The sequence below is a fragment of the Mercenaria mercenaria genome, chromosome 14 (assembly GCF_021730395.1).
Source record: "Mercenaria mercenaria strain notata chromosome 14, MADL_Memer_1, whole genome shotgun sequence".
Lineage (NCBI taxonomy): Eukaryota > Metazoa > Mollusca > Bivalvia > Venerida > Veneridae > Mercenaria > Mercenaria mercenaria.
Genome location: NC_069374.1, coordinates 9,057,501 through 9,066,228, shown reverse-complemented (window position 1 = coordinate 9,066,228; position 8,728 = coordinate 9,057,501).

Genomic DNA, 8,728 nt, shown 5'->3' with positions numbered 1-8,728 from the left:
GTTAAAATTTCATAACACAGCTCGATATTTACCCAAAATATTATATCCGGATACGATTACACTTTTCTCCAGTTTCAACAATATATTTTACAAATTGTGATGATACGAAGACATTTAGCAGCAATTGGCACTATCTGACATTGAAGTTTACGGTTAAATTACCTCTTATTTAAACCTTTTCATAAAAAAGTTGTTTCGTTTCGTGAAAGCAGCCAAACATAGACGATCTACTTTCGATTTCAAAAACTACAAGAAAATACAATTTAATGTTTCGCCGATTTGTTTATTTCTCGAAAAATAAGAATTAAAATTATTTTTAATATCTGTAGTAACTAAACAAACCAGTAAGAGCTTCTTCTTCCGATAATTTATCCCTTTACTGACTGCAAAATTCAACCCACGCAAAGTTTATAGAAATCATACGATGCGTGTATACGTTCAATGTGGGAGAATTAAGGCTGATCGGGATCGGCTATGTTACCTAACGCATCCAGACGATTCAGATTTTGTTTTTAAAAAAGCATTGTGTGCATTCCTGTAATTTTATATACGTTTTTATACGCTTAGAAATTATTAGACATGCGTATTTGCATTATTTCTATACGTAATTTACGCTAATACGCATCTTATCTGGAGCCCTGTGGAACTATTTTTTGTCTTTCGCTGGATGTTACGCAAGCTTTGTAAGCCTGCGCAATTCATAAAATGCACATTTATGCTTAATGAGTTACATTCGAGTATTGCACAATTACAAGTCATAAATATGACAGATTACATCGTATATTGGTCATAGCGAAGGGAATTGACATAACTTAACTTCATTCATGCAGTGAACTGTTTGAAGTTTGAGAAATCTAATGGAACTACATCCCTTCACTGTGATATTTGGTCCATTTAGAGAATCGCTGAACAGCAAGGACTCGTCAAAACGCTTTCAGCGTTTAGCCGACTCAAAAAGCACTATTACAAACTTTTTCGAAAGATATCAAATATACTTTTTATTTATTTATTTATTTATTTACTTATTTATTTATTAATTTTGTAAGAAGCATCTCTATATAAGAAGTTAACTCTCATGGTAAACTTGGCAATTCCGCATCACCACACCCTCTCCTCTCCCTCCCCCCCCCCCCCCCCCCCCCAAACACACATACCTTTATATTTCTTCTTTATCTGGCTCGTTAGATTTCAGTTTAAGCTTTACAAGTACCTTTTATTATATAATGATTATTCTTACAGAACGAAATCACGTTATCTTGGAATGTGATTTCCCCTGATTTAAGGAATGGAGAGAATTTTCGACAGGTGGGTGGGGTTTGGTCGGACTTGGACAGGCAAAGGACTTCCGCACAGGAAGTATCAAGATATCTATAAGGAATATCTGTGTGTATTTTAGTGATATCTCTTTAACACAGAGATGTATTTTTATGTTATAAAGATATCTCTTTATGTTAAAGTATGGAAGCGTCCTAATGCCAAGTTTGAAATGTTTTTATCTCATAATTAGGAGCTACTAAGTCCTAAGTCCTAATTACGAGATAGTAGATTTGGGACTTAATAACTTCTAATTATGAGATAATCTACCTTTTTAAATTTGTTTATAGAATGTACTGATATGGCTTTTAGATGCAGTCATTTAAAATTCTGTTTAGAATGACCACATAGTTTAATGGTTTTATATGGTGTGTATAAGTTGTAAATGCGGATGAGATTTCAATAAACTATGAATCCACTGGCACTAGGACGCTTCCATATATAAGTAATAGCTGTCTTGTGTAATAGGTATCTACACTGTATTTCAGACGGTTTGCCATAGAAAAATGTGTAACTAGCAGAAGTGGTAAACTTATACTCGAGGAGTTCATGGGGGACACTTGACTACTGATGGAAAGACGCCTAATCAGTGTTTTTAAACCTAAAAATAATTTTTGGAGTCTAAAAAAGGCGCATTTGAAAATATACCGGATGCTTTGATGCTGTGTTTAATTGGCTGAGCTAAGTCAAGTTTGAACTACATTCAAGATGCCGCAAAGAAAGTTCAGAGACGCCGACGCCGCCTACGAAGCGGCGTTCTTTTATCCAAAACGAGCGCAAAAGTGAAAATGTTTCACGTTCACATTAGCATATATATACTGTGTCTCAAATCAACCTTTAAGGGGAAGGGAAGGCCTATATCATGCCCTTATCATGCTGGACACAATTGATTATATCTTTGCGACCAATGTATATCATGATCAGCCTGCACATCCGTGCAGTCTGATCATGATCTGCACTGTTCGCTATTTAGTCAGTATCATTTTAGTAACCACTCCTTTTAACAGTAAATGGTACTGTCCAAATTGAAAGATAAACATGTTCATTGTAGAAATTCAACAGGGTAAGGATTAATAATTTTATTGAAATAATACATGGCATAAACACAGTTTTAAGCATTTCTGTACACACCTTGCTTTTAATGAGTAGAAAGTGACAGTTGCAGCGAAAAAACGTAGCCTAACGTAGCCTAGTTGGTTTGCACTACTATTTTGAAAATTTGTTTTAAAGGCGTACGCTAGAATTCGGGGCAGATTTTCCCAATAATAGAATTTCTTCAAATTTTGATTATTGGAGGACAATTATCTAAGGAACAAATATACGCAATAAAAGTCATAGGTCACCGTTTTTCATTTCGTGGAAATGAAGTTAAGAGACAATGTATTCATTTATTAGTTTTACCCGTTTTATGCTAGAATAGTGGTAGCGCATGTTCATTTCTACGCTCCTTTACCAGCGTTGAGTATCAACTACCGTTACTTAAGATATGGAAATGTATTGTAATATTCGACCTGTGCGTGGTAGAGTAACCCTCGTCTACCGGGCTCGGTCACCAACCATAATACGAAAAACAAAACATGCGTTATCCCTACATAAACAACTATGTTAGTACTGCGACTCGAACCAACGGCCCTAAATCAATGAGAGCTTTAGAATTTAACGTTAAAATATGACCTTAATGTAGTTGATCTGTTTTCAGACATCCCGTCCATACATTACACATTTACTTTACCTTGCTTCGACGTTCACGGAAGATGGATAGACCAACTGTACATATAGATGTTGATAAGCATCTCAAGATGTGTAGCTGGGTTTGAATTTCTATATCTGACCAGTATTTGAAGAGTTATTGCAGATGCATTGCCAAATAATTAGACGTATTTTTAACTTGTGACGCGCTCAAATGTATAACTAAACGTTTATTACTTACAGTCCTGAAAATAAATACATGCTAGTAAATGTTAATCTTTGATCTGTATACGGTAATAGGCAAATTGAGGAAGATTATTGGGATCAGTTTACAACGTTGAAATATCACTTGACTATAGTTTATCAGTTTTCAACGAGGGTCAATTTTTTACGCGTGGAAGGATCATTAGATAACGGGCGGTGTCAATTTTAAACAATGAAAATTGATCAGTCATTCGTTTGGTTAAATTGTCAACGGGGTCAGTATTTAATGTGACACCGGGTTGTTTCAACTGGATATAAGCTTGCTTCATACTTGCAAAGCTGATTTAATAAAATCTGTAAAAAGATCCTTTGGAAGCAAAGAATGCATCCAAAAGCAATAATAGCAGACTCGGTTTGATTGAGTCTGTTCATGAGAGGTAATGAAATGTGCAACACCTCTCACGCTCACTAGCACTGGTTTAAGCGGAACTCTACACATAAGCGGAACTCTATCAAACATATGTTGAATGGACTCCATGATCCCAAAGGACCAGAAAATATAACAACACTGAATCCAATTATGGGGAGACTTTTTACAGCCGCCACATGGCACTTTAAGATTGCTGTTGTGATAGTTAATAAAATCTGTAAAAAGATCCTTTGGAAGCAAAGAATGCATCCAAAAACAATAATAGCAGACTCGGTTTGATTGAGTCTGTTCATAAGAGGCAATGAAATGTGCAACACCTCTCACGCCCCCTAGCACCGGCTTAAGCGGAACTCTACACATAAGCGGAACTCTATTACACATATGTTGAATGGACTCCATGATCCCAAAGGACCAGAAAATATAACAACACTGAATCAAAGTAAGGGAAGACTCTTTACAGCCGCCACACGGCACTTAAAGATTGCTGTTGTGATAGTTAATAAAATCTGTAAAAAGATCCTTTGGAAGCAAAGAATGCATCCAAAAACAATAATAGCAGACTCGGTTTGATTCAGTCTGTTCATGAGAGGTAATGAAATGTGCAACATCTCTCACGCCCCCTAGCGCCGGCTTAAGCGGAACTCTATTACACATAAGCGGAACTCTATTACACATATGTTGAATGGACTCCATGATCCCAAAGGACCAGAAAATCGTTTCGTTCCATACTTTTAGCTTTGGTTTTGCACTGTATCTAGTCTGTTATACGTAAAAAATGGTACTAGTAGCTTCCTCGCTTGACGATCAGCATTAAGAGGGTAGAGCTAGGAATAGTCAGCCCGGTGTCAGTATAATGGGACTTGGTGGGGTATCATGCCACGTATCTACGGCGTGATGCATTGTGCTCACTGCTGCAAGTAGACACCGTCGTTTATATGACTGAAAAATTGTTGAAAAAGACGTTAAACCTCGAACACACAGATCTGTTATTGCAACACATGAGCACAGTATCTGACATAATTTGCAGAAATCACCCAAATCACTGTTGATATTCTGTTCGTCAACCTGTGAGTCCAGATATGACTCAGTACTTTATTTACTGAGGAAGAATAGAAGACAATTTGCACTTTGTTCTAGTTGATTTTCTTTGCTTTTATTTTTCAGGATCTCAGATGTCAGCCTTTAACTCACAGCAAAGTTTAACTCGTATTAGAAAGTAATCAGATGTATCACACGGAATATCATTTAACACAGTTTTCCAAGCACAAATATTTTTCCACAGAAAGTAATCAATTTCTGTACACTCTTCGCCAGTCGGATTAGAATACGTTTTGCCATTTTGAGAAAACTTCCAAGCTCAGTTCAGTGATAAAATCATGTAAATATTTTGCTCGTTTTGTTGCATTTAGTTCTGATAAAGTTTCATTTAGGTCACCCCCATGAACACGTCATAGGTTTGACTAGAAAACAAAATCAGGATTTTTTACACATCTGGTCCACGATATTACAGAATTCTTCAACATTTCGCTGGAGTATTTTACTAGGTAGGTAGGCAAAAATAACTAAAAGACCTTTGTTGTCCGAAAAATCTTTTTCATCAGTACACATTGTAATCTGTTACCACCATCGTCCAGCTTTGTGGTCGGATAATCAAGCTCCGTCTTCCACATAATTCCCACCCCGCCATATCCCCTTGGTATTTGCGTTGGTAATATAGGATCTTTTATATCGAATCCTTTGCCAAAAACAATATTGTTATTAACTTCGCCGAGGAGTGGTATCTGCGAATTAAATAACCAATGTTATTGAAGTAAAATAACACTATTTGTGTCAAGAAGTTTATCAACAGTAACCACACTTGTTTTTTTATGTTTTTACAATTATATGAAACTATGTTCAGATTTGTACGAAGAGTCCGCTTTTTTAATTATCGTAGACTGCTTACTATCTGGTGGGCCGTGATCAAGAAAGCGCCATTAACCGAGTTTACCTTGCTTCTGTTTTACTTCAACTTTTGTTTGTCTTTCCCTTTGATGTTGGATATTTTGAGTCTGCTGCGATTATTGAATCGGCTGATCTGAAACAAATTTTGGATCAATCTGAGCATGTGAGGTGGATGTTTGCTGCATTTGTGAATTTTGTTGTTTGATATTGCCTAGGACTGTGTAGTTCATCAGGGCATATGACCATTATGTACCATTATTCCAGGCATTATCAGTTTAGACAGCACTTTCATGTGTTGAACACATCTTCGTGGACGTAAAAGTAGGCCATCCACACGCTTAAGTACGAAGTATGTTACCTTGTCATGGATCGATTTAACCCTCTGTTTTGTGACATCGTCATCAGAAATATGCGCACTATTATAATACTACCACTTTGCTGTGAGTTGCAATTCTCACCAGTTTCCATGACTTCTGTTCTTTGTAATAATGTTTTAAATGTTGCAGTTCATCATGTCTTGATTCCAACTTTTTGATATGTGATTCTAGCTTTACTTTCTCAATAACATCCTCTTCTTTACACTTACGCAGTTTTTGTTCACGTTCACGGAATTCCTATAACCTACCTCCACAATCGCAAAATATTATCTCGGTGTAAATTAAAGCACTTATATTCCATCCGTGACTATATTCACCAGTGTTTCATCAGGAAATACTGACTAAACAATGGTTTCCTCTGGGTTTAGATCTAGCTGTTTATCTTGGATCTCTTCAAAGATGATTACATCTCACTATTCTCATTTCCCATACTGAGTTCTAACTCCTCCCTCAACATATCATCGGCTGTATCTGTTCCTCCAGATGGCTTTCTGTTTGGAATAGTTAATATTGCCTTAGTAGCAGCCAGATCTTTGCGTTGATGACATTAATTTGAAGGAATAACATTAAGGACTATCAATGAATTTTCCTGCGAGCTTTTGTTGAAACTGGCTTAAAAAAGTTTGTGATTTAGGAGGAAGTGTTCTTTAAAGAAATAAGGGACGATGGACGAACGACGAACATTCAATAATCCTGAACGCTAAATATTGCACATTCCATAATGCCACAGAGGACAACGCTCATTTCGTATTATCTCTAATACAGTGTCTAAATACTGAATAGTTCTCAAAATTCATTGAGTATCATCGGGAGATGACGTCTACTTACTGTATTGTTCTTTCCAGATTATTAGCTCCCATTTTGAAATGGTCAAGAGCTTGAAAAGAATTGTAGGAAAGGAAATAGCGGGATTTTTATTTGGGAAACGAGGTCGATAGTAAGAATATGAGAAAACCAACATAGTGGCTTTGAGACCAACATGGATCCAAACAAGCCTGCGCATGCGCGCATACTGGTCAGGATTCATGCTGCTTCCTTTTAAAGCCTATTGCAATTAGAGAAACTGTTAGCGAACAGCATGGATCCTGACCAGACTGCTCGGATACACAGGCTGGTCTGGAACCATGCTGGTCGCAAAGCCACTATGTTGGTTTTCCCATGGCACGGATCATATTTGTTTCTCTGTTAAAAATACTTTTTTAAAATCACTTAAATCAGTATCTATTGTCTATTCTTAAATCTTAACAAGATTAGATAAGCAGTGTTGGTTTGTATACGGATCTTATACGACTGCCTGTGTAAGACAGAGATTACCCAAACTCGAGGGGCCGCTTGGAATGGAGAAGTTGTAATCTTTCCTCGCGAAGAAGGCAACTTGCCAAGAAAGTATTATCATGCGCTCAGGAGACGATTGATGTGTTAACGTATTCATTATGATTTACTTCGTTTATATAAGCAAAAAGTTAATATTCTTTTCGATTTAAAATGTCTACATGAGTTCATATCTTGTCCATAAACGCTAGCCCGGCATGGGCCATGTTCATACGCTGGAGCTCACTACACCACGAAAAGTTAAAAAATCTTTTAGCGTCACTCTTAGGTTTTTGGCAGTATTTCAAACTTTACGTTACAAAAATCACATTAATATTTTTTGAAATTTGACATACGTTTAGGTAATTATCTTGTAAATGCTTTAAAGAAATTTAAATAAAAACATTATGCCATATTTTTACTAATTTTATTAGTGCACTCCATTTTTATAGAGTCACGTTCTGTATTTTCTAAACAAGTAAATTTGATTTTTACCCATAAACAATTAATAAAATGTTGAATTCTTGATGTGAGGAAGCCATCCAGGGTTACGGAAGGACATTTAAGCTGGAAAGTCGCCATATGACCTACCATGTGTCGGTGCGACGTTAAATCCAACAAAATAAATAAAAGTGTAATGATACCAGTGTTTTGTTAAAGCTAAGGAGAACAAAAATCTTTTTAAGCATATTTTTCGAGAACATTAAGTGTCTACAATGGTGTGACCGTTCAATAAAATGCCGCTTATTTATACTACTAGCACACATGTAAAATAATTCATGTTTTTTGTCTTGTATTGGAAAATAACAATAAGAGTGCAATCCCGGTATATATTCTTGTCAAAAGACATCAATCAACTCTCCAATCTGAAAGATTCCACATGTGGAGCCTTTTAAGAAAACAACGAGAAATTTAGACTTATGTTGAAATTATTTATATAAAAATCAACGTATTGAACATTATTATATTGAACAATGATAATATCACTGTAGTGGTTAATGTCACTTGACCCCCACCGCTGGGAGTTCGAAAGAGCACATGGGGTTTAAAATTCTTTTCATATGAAGAGCCATCCAACTAACTAACAAAAGATCTATCGCTCTATCAATTAGCCTGCCTGTTCACTCAAATATTGTCGGGCTTGACACTGTGTTCCTTTGTTCGTTTTGTCCTAATGTGTTGGCTTTGTGTGTGCGCGTGTATGTGTGTGTGTGTTTGTGGTGTATTGGCCTTGTGTGTGTGCGCGTGTATGTGTGTGTGTGCGGGTAGTGTGCGCGTCTGTGTTCTGTGGGTTTCGTTTTGGGAAGGCTGCGTTTTTGGTGCGTGGCATTCCCTGTCTGATATTTGTCTTTGTTTTTTTTTTTTTACATCTGGGGCCTATCAAATCCATAAAAAGCCGGAAATTTGATCTAAATTTTGCCGGTTATGGTTAAACCCCACAATAACCAACGAAAAACAT